Here is a 16,418-nt window from a genome sequence, read left to right as displayed (position 1 = left end):
GAGAAGACAGGGAAGAGGGAATACAGAATGTTAAATGCAATTAATTGACAGACTAGTATGCTTATTGTGTCTTTCTGCCATCAACAAATTGTAGCATAATGTATACTGACTGGCTGGGATACAAAATAGGTAAGAAGCTGGCCTAAGGTGATAAACAAAAAAAGTTGAATCTGTAGTCAGCATGCAAAGAAGCAGAACTCAAAAACATGAGGATCAGTAAAGCCTCTGTTATGCACAAATTAAAAAATATCTCTAGACTGTATAAACTGGTGAATGCAGAATAAGAGTGAATGTATTTATAGCTGTTTATTTTAATATGCTTCATCAATTAACATGCAAAGTAAAAACAGAAGCTGTTTGCAATGCATTTTGGGTGTTTAAACAATGCATTGTTTATGGTCGGCACATCTTACTGCTGCACATTTGGTTGTGAAAACACATGGCATATTTGTTTTTTCTCATAATTGTGACATAATTTCTCCTTACAAAACTAATTTCTATTACAGTTCTGATTTTGCCAGATGATCTTATTTGTGTTGTATGAAACATTAGTCATTACCTGAAACTGGGTATTCTCAGAAAAAAAAATCAAAGTGACAGACAACTTCACAAGAATAAAATGTTTTAAAATCCAATCTCACAAAGATATCCTGGAATTCAAAAATAGTCTGTGTAGGTTCTGTGTGAAAGCTACATGGAGTTTACATATGCACGCGGTGGTGCGTGGCTAGCAGCAGTGCTCACAACAGAGCAATGCATATTCATGTAGTGCGCCACGTCTAAGGAAGCTTTCGCAGCTGGCACTAGTGTTGCTGGCCAGGAAACCATGGAAGTGAATGCAGATAGCAATTCTGTTTAAAGAAGAGCACCTACAGTTTGTGGTTTTGTGCAGAATGCCACAATGATCACCATGGCTTCACAGATAGCTCTCAGTCTGTTAATTCAATACATCTGCACAAGAGCCAAAATAATGCAGAGACAATTAACCAAAAATAGGGACACAGTTGACACAGATGTCACATACAAATATGGTAGAATGAAACTCAAACATACCTCTCGGCCTCTTAAAGCAACACATCTGGACAAAGCTATAAATAATAGGGGGACAAAGGGTCAAAAATAGGGGCATATTCTAACATTGCTCTTACAAACCTAGAAAGTTGATAGAATAATATGTTCTACAGTAGCATTCATTTTCTGAAGAGCATGAAGTTTGAAACTTAAATATCTGTCATCATTTTCTGACTTCAGCCCACAATGACATGCCAAATATTTGCCAGAAAACCAAAATGTTATGAGGAAACAATCAAAAGTATGAGACAAAAACTGGACATCCCCCAAATCAGGAGAGTTGAGAGTTATGAACTCAAATGTATGTAATATTAAGTCACATCAGTCCTGAGATCATCCCAGTAATATGGCAGAAGGCCACAAATTAGATAAGCTCATCTGGACATCCTGGGAATATCCGGACAGTTGAGAGTTATGAGTGCAAAGTATATGGTCCAAACACAGTACAGAACAGTGTGTCTACAGTGCAGAGCATTGTGAAATCCCATTCCTGGCATTCTGTACTGAAGCTTTGTAAATTATCTGTAATTGGACATGGACTGCCAATTAAAATAAACACTCAGGGGAAGTGTGTGTATTGAATAGGGACTTACAAAGATGAAATGTAGGAATAAACACAGGGAAAGAGGACAGGTGAAACAACCTAATGTACATTAGATGAGGGCATGTCAATGGAAGAGGGTTGTAGCAGCAACACCAATCACATATCTATATGGTACAGTAGGGACTGTACAGTGAAAATGTGTTTTATGTGACTGTCACATAAGGTGACATAACAATGGGGAGGATGTCTGTGTGACATAAGCATCCTTAAATGAATAATGCAGAGGACATCTATCAAGGATCTGACATACAACTGGGGTATGGTGCATATTGTGAAACTGTGCAAACTGATTTGCCTGCATATGAGTGCACTCTCAGCAGAGCTCTCCAGCAAGGTAAGCACAGGTAAAGGCTCATAGAAGACTTTAAAAGAACCAACCATAATCATGGACAATATCAGAATAATACCACCAGTAATCCCATGCCTCTGACATAACATATGTGATTTAGAGTGATAAGAGATGAGTCTACACACACACACACACACACACACACACACACACACACACACACACTTGAATAACTATTATGATACATCCACACTCTATGAGGGTAATCGCACACACTGTCCTGGCATGGTAATATCTGCTGGAGGTTTTAGGAGAGGCACTGCTATACCTGTATGCCACAGTATGAGTAATACTGGCTAGTTGACTGGTGTGCATTGCATATATATATATATATATATATATATATATATATATATATATATATATATAGATATATATATATAGAGAGAGAGAGAGAGCACAATCCACACTGTTATGAATGATATACATGCCATTAATGTTGTCAAACACCTACATATGTAATGTATACATCAGCAGAACAGGTAGCACACATGCATCTGGTATAACAACTTGATTGGTGTTCCACACCATCAAGACAATCATGTATATTTCACAAAAAGAATACCTAGGTATGACCAATAAGCTGTGTGACAGCTCACTGTGACAAAGGTGGAACACTTCACTTTCTCATCACTGGAAGATGTGTAGGGAGGAACATGAAGAAGGGTGTACTGTGGGAACTATTAAGGCATTTTTGCCTATGATGTGGATGTCCTTCACATACCCAGTATTTGTGTTACATTCAAGGGAGTAGTCAGCACTGTGACTGCATGCTGGTGGATGTTCCACTTACCATCTACCCCAGGACATGAGCCACATAGCTATTGATCTGATTATAGGGTGTGACGTCTACATTATACTTGGGTTGTGTGTTTGTGTGTCTGACTTGACAGATCACCTCATATATTCTTCTCATTGCAGGTGGTGGCATGGATGTGGAGCAATCTTTGGTATGTGTTGATACTGTCTGTATTGTACTAATATCACAGATGGAGTCAATGATTGCCTACAATGTGTAGCCCTTCAGGTAGCTGTTTGGACCCAGGATGTGTACATCACTTATGATGTTCATCACTTAAATAATGAACAGGAAAGGGCCTAGCAGACAGCCCTGATATATGGACCTGATCACTGGACCTGAGATATAGGTCACATCACACATTTCAACATAGAGAGATGCCACAAATGTGATACACTGGTTTACCCAGTTGGTGATATAGCTTTTTATGGCCACATATGATAGTGTTGAATGAATACCTCAGTATGGATTTGTGTCAAATGGCTTGACTCAGTCAAGTTCCACAGGATGATACTGTTGTCATCATGCATGCCTTCAGTGACCTCAATATAACAACTCACACAGGTCTGTTGAATACAGCTGGAATATTATTAGTGTCCATTTAGAAGAGGTCTATGATGTCATGTTGGTCTACCTCAGAGCTGAGGAGAGTCAGGATGTCTCTATACATGCATGTATCAGGTGCTGTCCCCCCAACTCAGATGGGTGCATGTTGGTGTACACCCTTCTACGGGTACATTGCCCATGTGGAGGGTGTGTTGAAGTGCAGATTGAACTGAATGTATATGTCCTGAGTCACACCACAGACAATCTGTGATGTTGTCACAGCACAGTGAATCCATGTGACAGGCTTGGCTAAAGGTAAGACAATGAATACTGCCTATCGTGATCTGGCCTAGGGTTTTGACCAAATCTCCCACACAGGTATTGAGAAAACTTCCCAGTTGGGAATAATCCCTATGCCACTAGATGGGTAACAAATTGGCTCACTGATAAAAAATTTAATGTGAAAGTTGGTGAATCAATGTGTACCAGCAGAGCTGTCACCACTGGCAAAACCCAGATATCTGTGCTTGGGCCATCACTGTTTGGACTCTATTCCTTGACAGTTCAGACTAAAGTATATAGCCTTTGACTTACGAAGTTTGGTGATTCTTGCATATTGGGTGCAATGATTGAGTCCACCAATGATGATAACCTAGTACAAGAGAAGATAACAGAAACAAATGATTGGTGACAAAGGCACATGATCTGCAAATAAATGCAGAAATGTGTCTTTTTTATTTTGTCCATCTAAAAAGTGGAGTTTCATGTTAATCACAGCATTGGCAACAGTTGTGCTATGCTGAAACCTAGTGATGCAAGCATTGGGAATACTTGCAGATAGCAATCTGAACTTTGACCACCAAGTGTCCACACACTTGTGAACATCATAAGTCAAGCAATCATATTCAGATCTTAGGATTGTATGACAGTACTGTACTCAAACCTCATCCAAACACTAATATAGTATAATGCTCTCTTTTGCATGTACCTCACCAAACACGTGCAGCAGCTGGAGACCACAGGGCTTCTTCATTAAGAAAACACAGGGCCTGCAAACCATGCTATGATATATGTGGATAGATTAAAAGCCATGTGACTATAATCTGTCTTGCATAATATGAGGTGACATCTGTCTGGCCTCAGGGCAGACTTCGACCCTGCCCTGGTGGGAGTACTGTATATCCACAAATCTGATATAGCTGATGACATCAGCAGTGTCTATTGAGGAGAATATGCTAATAACAGTGTCCTACATGCTGGTGTAAAATGCTATCTGTAATGTCAACCAAGAGTGCGCACACACACACACACACACACACACACACACACACACACACACACACACACACACACACACATGCATGTGCATGAACCCCCCCCCCACACACACACACATACAGTTGACTGTAGTGAAAACAGAACTCCTAACTAAGTACACAGACTACAAAATGCAGTACTTTACGCAAGTGCCATGGCATAAGTCTGGTTTTCACAAGAGTGCAGGTCAACATATAGTAGATGACATTAGCAGGCCATGTGGGAGACAAGAGGCTGGGAGGTCTGCACAGGTTCATAGTACGCTACATACCTAAGGGCCCTAGGGTGTTTACAAGTCTAGCTGTGTAAAAACACAAGTATCTTTATTGAGCATAGATAAATGGTCGTTGTTAGTAGAGTGATTTTGTGAGTATCACCTACTGATCCTGACCATGAGGGATATAGGTGCTGCTGCAGAGGAGAATTTACAATCACCCAAGCTGTTGTCAAGTTTGTGCTTTAACAGAGTTGTTCAGGAGCACTGCTTCACAAGCAGTGGGAGCCTATAAATGAGGCATGTCAATTGCTGGATGATATATGTGTTCCCAGCATCTTATATTTATGTCACAGGCTAGGTTGAGAACCCTGGAGCAAGTAATTATTGTCTCATTTGATTTGCAGATGGCCAGCATTTTCAGTACGGAAGGGTCTGAAACTGCTCTGTGCACCAGCCTTAGGTCACCTCTCTGCAACCTGCATGATACTGAGTACAGTGCCAGGTCTTTCAATCTTTCCATGTATATCATGTTTGGAAGCCCTGGATTCTCCCAGTCACAAGCCTCTGTGTTTCCTCCAATTGCTGCAGGTGTCTGGTGAGGTACAGACAAAAGACAGCATTGTACTCATTTAGTGGTCTGATATGGGTGGAGTACAGCAGAGCTATGATCTCCCTGGTCTTGGATGTGATGTCCATGTGTATGAGGTGCACAATGCAGAATGTCTGTCTCACCACTATGGACACATAATGATGAAAGTATAGATTGCTATCAGCATGTATTCCCAAGTCTCACAACACAGTGTTTGAGCTTAGAGGGGTGATATGTATATTCTAATCAGAAGGGGTACTTCATTTCCAAAGAGGATAATGAGGCATTGTTTGCTTTAAGGTTCAGTCCTTGAGTTTGGCACCAATCACTTATCTGTGTCAGCCCCTTCTTTCATATGTTACCATCATAAGGACACTCTATATAAATGTGTCCAGTTAACAGTCATCTGCAAAATTGGTAAACCACAGTCCATCTACTGTTGCCTGCACTTTAGGGAAGTAGTTTCCAAATTTGTCCAGGGCATATGTCTGTGGTATTCCACTGGTAAGTGGGCTAGTGGTGGAGGTGCAATCCCCAACTTTGAGAGTTTGTATTCTGTCTATCCTAGTACTGTATGGCTTAATTCCCAGAGGGGAGTTCTTCACTATGACATGAATGGTGGATGTTACCAAAGGCCTTGGATAACTCAACATAGGCTGTGTGTCCTGTTATCTTTCATCCAGGTCTTTGAAGTGAGTATCAAAGAAGGCCTCCATACTTATGCTCCTGTGGATAAGGTCCATGCTGATTCCTTCCCTAGTTTTGCAGATAAGGCTTTTTAGTTTTCTGGTTGAATAGTTGTAATTCTTCATGTTACCAGACTGATGTTCATAGGTTCATAGGTTCATAGGTTCATACTAGGCTATCTGCCCGAGGGCATTTACAAGCCTAGCCCATAGTTTTGTGGCTTACGCCACCCCTTTAGTATGGGGAACTATACCCATTATTTTGCTGTGCCTCTGTTGAGCAGTGACACTGAGGTAATCCCTGGGGTATATGTCCATTGCATATCACAGAATTTTTGAAATTACTTTCTGTAGTTTAGATGATATATGTGTGGAAAAAGTACTGCGACACCAGGGTTGCAGTGGTTGGGGGGTAGCAACAAATGGCTGTATTGTAAATACATGACATATTGTTAGATAGGGCCTTCTGTTTGTAATGTTTCCACATGTAATTTCATGTCAGACAGGAATGGACAGTAAACTGCAGTAATACATAATATTTACTTTTTCATAGCATGCCAAGCAGTGAGCTTGCACGACAGTTGGCAAAGTGAATACACGTGTAAGATACACACGTTTGCACATAGCTAAGCAGTACAAACAAACGTGAGCCACAGTGCTAAAGTTTGACAGTTCGTACTGAGTGTATGCAACGCACCTGCTGCTTAACTAACTCTGGCAGCACGTGTTAATACATTGATCCATTCTTTTTTGAACCCAGATGGTATTGGGTTTGAATCCATATCTATGTAATACTTTGAAATACTTTTATTTAAACATTGATAATGCAATAACATGAATTCTTTATAGTACATGTGTAGCTGTGATGCAATAACATGAATTCTTTATGGTACATGTGTAGCTGTGTTCTGGCATAGTGCAGTGGGATTAAGCATCATTGTATGGAGGTAACTGCATCATTTTGCCACTGCTCAATGTTGCTGCACCTCCATGCAAACATGGAGCCCAAAAAATGAAGTGATCCATTGCTTTTGCAGCAACTTATGTGTGTTGTGTGTGATTCTATTTTTTTTACCAGATTATAAGTGGTGAAAATGAGGTAGATAGGAAAGTGATGAAATGGGGAGTATGCAGGGGGGAAGAACAAAGGGAAAGCAGGACAGGAATGTGCAGGATGGAAGTAGGAAAGAACCATAGTTATCCATATATTTAACAGTGTAAACTGAAACTATGTGCAGAATATTTGAACTGTCTCCTCCAGAGAGATGGATGACCACAACACAATCATGTTGTGTAGCCAATTGGACCGAATCAAGTGTGTCAAGAAGATATGTGTGCAAAATGGAGAGCTATGTATAAGACAATTTTTTTTGTGGGACAAGTGCCCATTGAGTTTTTTATTTGAGACAGAGAGACCGAGGAATGTTGAGGAAGGGACATAGGTATTCCTGGGTCAGGTAAGTTGGGCAGGTGAGGAATCAATTGCAGACAGACAAGACAAGACAAAAGACGGGGATGGTGATGGACACAAAATGTTTGGGAACATCATGAATGTGGTGATGGTGGGGACAACCTGAGTCCATAGCCGTCAACCTTGGAGACAGTGAGAATCAAGTCCTCACTCACTGGACTGTCATCACTATCAATTTACACCAAAGGTGGCTGTAGTGCTTGATGTCACCTCCTCCTCCTACTATGCAACATGAGGGAGAGTAGCCTCTCCAGCTGGCATAGGCATACATCAGTGGTGTGACGCACCACCCTATGCACTATCCCTGGCAACTCACTGCAGGTGATGAAATCATCACCTCTACCACTGTTCCCGGGGGTACCTCTGGACCAACCTTCAGGGCAAAACTACCTGAGGGTGCAGGTAGTGCAGGGGCAGCAGAGGTAGTGATGATAGGCATCAGTGCTGCAGCTGGTGGAGCATGGGCAGGCTGATCCAGTGGGACTGGCCTTTCTCGCTCTGCTGTGGAGCATTTAGTGATATCATACACATGAATGACATGGACACATTTTGATGACATATAATAAAAATAATAAAAATAAAAAAATAAATTAAATATAAAAATAAAATTAAAAATATATGTTAACAATAAAATAAAATAAAGTAAAAATGAAATAAAAAAGTTTAAAAATAAAATAATAAAATAAAACATATTTTTAAAAATAAAATACAAAAATAAAAAAGGGTGGTAAGGGTTGGGGTGAGAGGAAAAAAAAGAGAGATAAGATTAGTACCATCATATGTGATATACAATGCATTAATATAATTTTACAACTCTATTATCTTAAGATTTACATTTAACTCTACCGACTAACAAATACACACTATACTACAGATTGCTGCAAGTAATCCTTGAAATGTGAATATATTGCACATATACTTGTTGCAGTTATACAGATTACAATTTATAGCAGGACATTTTTGACACTAGTATTGAGGATTCAATTTAATGAAAATATTATTGAAGAAATAACAATATGGTATAGCTGTAAATTGTGGTATTTGAGCCCACAACTTTTGACAATAGTCTAATATGGGACTCTCACAATTGGTTTGTGCTACAGATTAATGCATGCATCCTGGCAGCTTCCCCAGTAATGCCAGCCATGTCTCTCTACCAGCATTTACAGTTGGGATATGCATGCTCAATTTGATACATCTCTATAAAATACTAAAAAAAGATATATTTAACTTTTAATGCTACTATAACACTTCTCTTCTGCTGAATACATACCACTTGCTTCTCTCATTCTCTCCAATTTAGCCGTGTTGGCCCAGACATTGAATTTCAGTCCTAAGTTCCTCCACCCAATGGTTGAGAATTTTCCTGTTCCTCCTCTGTAGGTCATTATAATGATGCTTGCATTGCTTTTCAGTGCACAGGATACTAGTGTTTACAGCCTGAGCTAAACCATCCCACACCTCAGACTTGTACTTGGAGTCAGAATAGTCCCCCTGCAGAAGCCTTTGGCTTTGGTGCTTTACTAGGAGTCCAATAAATATCCTGGACTCCTGAACACCCCACCTACGTGCCTTAATCCTGGCAGCTTCCCCAGTAATGCCAGCCATGTCTCTCTACCAGCAGATCTAGAGCACTGGAGACTGATGCTTTCCTGCCAATTCCAGTTATCGCATTTCCTGGAGTTGTTATGACCTTGTAACACTTTGCGAGATAGTGCATGAAAACCAGAAGTGCCAAGCAGTGAGGAATTAAATAATTGCAATTGGAAGATGAATATGATAACCTGATAATAGTGTCACATCCCTCATACATAACATTAAGATCCTCTCCACTATCTAAAGTGTTATACCTGAGAGTGATACAATGGAAAGTAGTACAACAGTGAAAGTGTATGGAATATCCTCTATTAGAATCCAGGACGATGTGTATGGCAGATCTTATACTTAAACCTGTTGCCACAAGAAAGTTGAAATAACAGTTCTTCATATTTCAGTTCATTGTTATCACTTGCCATGTCACAATAGTAAAAAAAAAAGTTGCACACCCTGTACTAGAGCCCAGGACAATCTGTACTCCAGCCCTACACTTACATCTGCTGCCACAGGACTAGTTACATGATATTCCATAATTTAATAATCATTCTTAAGGTCTCTCTGTTAAGTGCTGTGCAGTGCCACTTAGCAGATATGTGTGGTGCCAAATAGAAGTAATTGACTGCATCCTGTTTCTATTTTACGGTTGTCAGGGTTCTGTCTGCTTCCTGGGTGCTCCAGTTGTTCAGTTTGTGGACTGCTATGCTTTGTACAAATGAGATAACCACAGCCAGACCTGACATTCATTTCCTCCATTACTGTGATTGCTCCATATCATGCAAACACTGGTAAAAAAAAAAAAAAAATAATTCAGAAAAAAGACAGAAAAGGAAAACAAGGGTCAAGTACATGAAATGAGAAAAACTCAATGTATACACTAGAAAATGATGGTTCACATGAGATATATCTACATAGATCTGGATTTGAACTCTCACTCCAATGAACCTTCCAAACACAGGATGGGTGCCTTATCCCTCTTTGCCATACAAACAGTTTTGTAAGAAGGAGCTGAAATACTTCTGCACACAACCAACTACAACATCATCTACAGTAATATGAAAACCATACAACCGTTATTATTACATGTATTATTTTAAGATGTAGTGCACTTAGGGATCACACAACCTGTTATGATTATTTCTTGCAAATATTCAGCTCTGTCTCACTTCTCTGTGCTTGTTGGTCACTCTTGAGTTATCTGATCAGTAATCTGAGATATGCAGTCTGTAAGCCATTCTATATCATTGGCCTTAAAATGTGTGAGGATATTAACTGAAAATAACATATGCAGTTGCCAATAAATGAGGGGCAGGTTGGATGCTAAAGAACACAACCTATGAATTGTGTGTGGCTTACTTACATTTCCAATGTTACATTTAACAACTTGTAGATCTAACCTGATACACACACTGGATGTAAGGCAGCCTGCATTGCTGTTGTGTTTTCCTTCTCTGAATCAGTAATCACTTGCAGTTGCAATTGATTAAAAACAAACACAGAGGGAGTGCCTGCACTAGGTTTACATCTTCTACATGCATTCAGCAGTTCTAATCAGTTCACACCTCATTTTCATCTTCACCATGCTAACAGCCCTGAATCTACAAAATTATAAAAGGCAATCATGTAGCTTAGAAAACTGATGGTGTGGAGACTTGCTTATGTGGCTAACATTAAACATACTCTATTTGTTTGGGATATATCTGCACAGAGTATTACTTAACTTCAGAAGGTATGCTTGCATTTTGTCAGCTACATACTGCATATGCTGGAATGTACTTAAGAAACACCTGATGCAAAGGGTATTACATGTTTTTCTGTATGCATTACTTATAAGTGTACTGATACCACAGGCATGTTTGTCAAGACATTTTATAGGGGACATGATTGTCAATACCTTAAAATGGAATGCTCTGTGGCAAATATGTATAAATGTTTCAGGGGCAGTGCCTTTGATAGCACTTCCAGCATTTCAAAGATGGTTTGATAGAAAATGTGTCATTTGCCTGTTTGTGGGGGGAGGGGAGTAAAGCTGAGTACTGTTAAGGCACAAACAAGGATATTTTGCTATTGTTACTCTCCTTTTCTTTGCATCCAGCCTGTTGTTTGTATTTTACATCTCTAGACTACTTTTTGTTTCTCCAGTGGGTAATACTGAGAGGCTACCTTTAATGTTTAATCTGAAAACAGTTATTTTATAGTTATGTAATACTTGTGTATTATCCTTCTATTGTCTTTTAGGACACCTAGGAGTATGCCACCCAGGTGTGTCAATCTATGGAGACCCCCTTCCCTGAGGCTGAGAATCAGGTGATAGTGGATGCCATTAGGCAACATGGTGCCTTCTTGCTAGAAAGGGGATGGGGAGATATGACATGCAGAATGCAAAATTTGTGCTAGATTGTGGATGATGTGAATGCATTGGGTGGCCACAGCAGGACATATGAGCAGGTGCACCACAGGGCCAGTGACATGATCACATCTGCAAGGAGGAGAGCAGCTGTGTGGATCATGACCAGATGGTTACTGGGGGAGATTTTGCTATGGATCCCCCTTTAACATCAAATGAAGAGTTCCTTACCAGTATTAGGAATCCAGACATCTCCCAGGAAAGTGTAGAACAGCATGTACCGGATATCAGTGCCACAATGTCAGGGACTGCAAGCATGTCCAAGGAGGATCTTCCAGGTAGACTTTGTTATCTCAACAGTTAAATACTGTTGTATATAATAAAACAACTGAAACTGATACATTACTTCTGTGTCACAAGAATTTTTGCGGGGGAGATTGAAGATTGCTACAGTTAACAACATATTCTTATTGATAAGCTTAGCTTGGAGTTGTCAGACAAGTTCTTGTTAAAAGTATAGTTAATGGACATATAAAGGGGTGAAAGCATTACCCCCTGTGTTATTGCTAATTGTGATGATGTTGCCTTACCACATGCTTAACTTCTTCCAGTACCATCTGGTTTGCAGAAAATACCTTCTGTATATTGTAAGCCAAACATTTTTATGTCAGTACTGCTGAGCAATTTAAAGAAATATTTTAGTATGTGATTTTTATGTCAGGTCTGTTGTGTGTATTGCTATACTCTCTATAACAGCGGCACCACAGTTAGTTTGTTAGCATATATATCGGGCTATAATCGTGTAGGTATTTTTTTTCCTTTCTTTTTTGCTTTTTATCACAAGTGATGATAACAGTGTAAGTGCTGGAGCTCTGCCTCTTGATGTCAATGCATCAGCAGACTCTGATGATGATGGTGGCCAAACAGAAGCACAGTCGGGGGGTGAAGATCCTGAATCTGACATGGAGGTTGGCATACAGCCATTTCCTGCAATTCTGTTGGACACAGCCAGTAGGCCTATGCCTACCCATTCCAGTTTGCCCACAGATATTGCAAAGGTGGAGGGTGAGACTATTGATCAGGGAAGTGTGAACATTGTGGCTTTGCTGCCTGCTGACTCTGGCCATAGCCAAAGGCTTGGAGAGGTGCCACATCAGACGGTTGTTATCGGTGCTCAGAAGAGGCCTGTTGTCCCTCATCTACCTGCTCAAGGTGTCTCTTCCTGTGCCACAAAAGGTATGTTTGAGGCCATCATGGAGGCATAGGCACATTCCCATAGGTGTTCCAGGAAAATGCTAGGGGTTGTAAATGAAATACTGGCTGACATGCACAAATGCCTCCACTGTGTTGCCGATTCAATGTATTGGATGAATGACACATTGGAACTTAGTATTGGATGAATGACACATTGGAACGTGGGGTGTCTGTGATGGAAAGTGGGATGTCTGCCATGGAATGAAAATTGTTTGTATTGAAACATCTGCTGGAAGGGGAATGGCATCCTTGTGGGTGTAGGTCAGCCACATCATCTGCTGTTAGCCAATGTGGCTGTGCCCGATTGTGCTCCCATAGTGGCAGTACTTCCACTGCTCCATCAGGGGTGAGCTATCCACACCTAGACATGACAGGCCATGGAGTAGTGGTCCTGTGAAGGAGTTCATCCAGCAGACATCAGTCACATTCAGGTAGCAGCAGTGATGTACAAGTGCAACTCCTGGCAGAGCCAGTTCTCATGACTGGGGTTGACAATGATGAACTGCCACCTCTACCACACATGGCTCACACCTGTCTGACATACTAAGATGTAGAGCTAGCACAGAGCTTGACTGTGTTCATGAAGATATTCATACAACAGTTTCACCTGGGGGACTCCTACAGGCACACACACACAACAGTGACATAGTTCATCAGTGCAGCTCAAAACTCATTTTGTCTCACTGGCCATTTGTTGGTTTATCCAAATGTCTGCCTGCTTCTCTTTCTAACTCACACATACTCACCAACCTTTTGTGTCAGCCTAGACTTCCTGCTCCCTCACACAACACCCTGTGCAAGTGATGATAACTGTGCCATATCCCTGTTTACATCTTGGATGCAGTAATACATAAACTTTATGTCTGATGCTCAGGGTGCATAGCTGACCTAGTGCTTAGTATATCTGCATTTGTGGTGTTGAACTGGTTATTGTACCATTGACTTATATTTTCCTTGGAACGTTATACAGTTGATAGCATCAACATTTCCCAACTTTATTGTGAATGATCTTGTGAGGGTTGTGAAGTCAGAAACTGCTATGTGTATCATTATTTTCTAACTTCTCTCTAATGATTTTCCAGTACAAATGTATGGTGCTAAACTGAGGGCATGCGATGGTCATCAATACTTTTGAGAAGTATGACCTTGTGATTGTTTGATGCCTGAGGCCTACTACTTAATAATGGACACATATAAATTAAATAAGTCTCTGCTGTCATATGTTAATGTAATTTCTGTACAAATCTCCCACCTTTTACTTGCTTACAGTACCAAGTAATGAAATTCAAGGATATACCACTCATTCATAGTATTATACAATACAATCCAGGTTCAAGACTTGCCCTGTAAATGCAGTAGTTGCCACAGTTTTAGTTCAGGGCTGACTCTGTCTGATGCAAGCACTACACAGCCAATACAGGAGGAGGTAAATGTGAGAGTTGCCTGGCATCAATGTTATCATATGTATGCGTGTAGGAGGACAGTTTTAGGCCCCTAGGGGGTGAATGAGTGTGCTACGTGCTGTCTCTTAGGGAATGTGAGGGCATATTGAACAAGCCTACACCTGCCTATAACCACAGTGGCTGGTGGTTCCCCCTCTGAATCTTCTCCTGTGTGTGTGGCTGTGGTGACCTTGGTATTGGTGGTGGGATGTGTGCTTCTTCCCCTTTTGATCCAGCTGAAGCTGTTTTCTCAGGCTGATGTGTAGCATGGCACATACTGTGAATATTTCAATACATGTCCATGGACTGTACTGCAGGGGTCCCCTAGATGTATTTCGCACTAGTGCCATGACTTCAGCAGCCCAAACACATTCTCTATGAACATTTCTGGTTTGAGTGTGTGTCTCATTATGGCATTCTTTAGTGGGTGTGTTTGCATTAGTGATGGGTGTCATCAACCACGGATACAGTGCATAACCTGCATCCCTCAGTAAATGACCTTGTGGGGTACCCCCCCCCCAGCAAACATCTGGTATAATTGGGAGGTGTGCCAGACATGTGAGTCATAGTAACTGCCAGGGTTGCCAGCACACACCTTCAAGATGATTTCCTTGGCATTACATACAACTCAGCAGTTAATAACGTTGTAACCCTTTCTGTTTATATAGAGCCTACCCTGTTCCCTCTGTGGTGCCTTAATTTTTATATGTGTGTACAATCTGTGGTATGCAATTACTTCAGGGTAGTGCACTACATAGCAGAACTCCTGCCTATTAGTGGCCCTCTCCTCCGGAGTATGGGGAAAATATATTTGGTCACTGGCATGTTGCATTCTGGAATTGATGGAGGATCCTTGATGCTGTTGCCTGTGACACCCCCAACATGTCCCCTGTTGGTCTCTGAGAGGTACCTGTAGCTAAGATTCTAAGTGCTACACCTACCTTTGTCTCCACTGGAATGGGTTCTCCTTGGTTGGCCCTGTCTCTTAGCTGAGGATGGCTAAGGTGGCAGAATTCCTGGTTCCTGTAGTGTGTTCCTATCCCCTTTGTAGAGCTCTACAATTTCCATATCATGTTGGTTGTGAAAAGTTAAACAGGATCTGAAAACTCCTGTCCTAGGCCTAGGTGTATTGGCAGCAGCAGCAGCAGTATAGGCTTCAGCGTGTTGCACACAAAAATGAATTAAAGCAGCAGCAGCCTCTAACATTCTTTCCATGTAGACTCCTTTCCATGGCTGTAGTCCAATAGGTTTTGGAATTCATAGAGAAAACAAGCCCTGAGTCTACACAGTTTCTTTATATCTTGTTGAATAGCTCTGATGTGTTGGATTGGTTGATGAGAATGCAGTTCAGCTGCTTATACTATTATTAGCATGCCCCAGTGTTTACCCTGTTTGCACACACCTCTACACAGTGCTTACTGAATCTAAAATTTTGTGCTGCCGATGCGCACATGGTAGACATGGACAGTGTAGGGTTTATTTTGTTTGGCTGAGGTAATTTGAAAAAGAAGCATTTCAGAATTACACATTGACAGAAATTAGTGTTTCAAATGTGGTTTTCAAACAGCAGAAGAAAAATATTTAGGTGCCAGGATTATTTCCAGCAGACTATTAATGTTCACTCTTATTTGTCATCAGTAATCTGTGATTATGGGGACTTGTACCAAAACATAAAGAATCTGGCATCCTGGGTTTTCTTATTTTCCAAAGATGTAATAATTGAAACATGTATATATACTTATATATAAGTAATGGACATGCTGTGGTGCAGATGGGCTTGAGTCCTGCAGAAACACTTCTTTTAGTTAATTTTAAGTTCTGCTCTTGTTCACAGTCAAGTGCTTGTGATGTCTTGTTATTAAATCTGTGAGGGATTATAACAAAATATATGCAGTTTCATTAGGTAGACAAAATATCTAACAGGAAGAGTTGCTTATTACTAAGCACGCTCTGTGAAGTTCCAGTATAATCTAATAGTGTAAGAGAAACTTTTCAAAATATGCATGTTTTCATTAACACTATGAAATCCTTGGCAATTTGTGGTACACCCAAAACAGTAAGGTAGCATGCATGCAATGCAACCTATGTGAACTGTTTATAAGGCAAACTAAAACTAAAGTGTTGTATTTACAT

This window comes from Protopterus annectens, chromosome 2.part2 (genome assembly GCF_019279795.1).
Source record: "Protopterus annectens isolate FY-2018-M chromosome 2.part2, PAN1.0, whole genome shotgun sequence".
Lineage (NCBI taxonomy): Eukaryota > Metazoa > Chordata > Ceratodontiformes > Protopteridae > Protopterus > Protopterus annectens.
The sequence above is the reverse complement of the archived record's forward strand: the minus strand, read 5'-3'. Positions refer to the sequence as shown.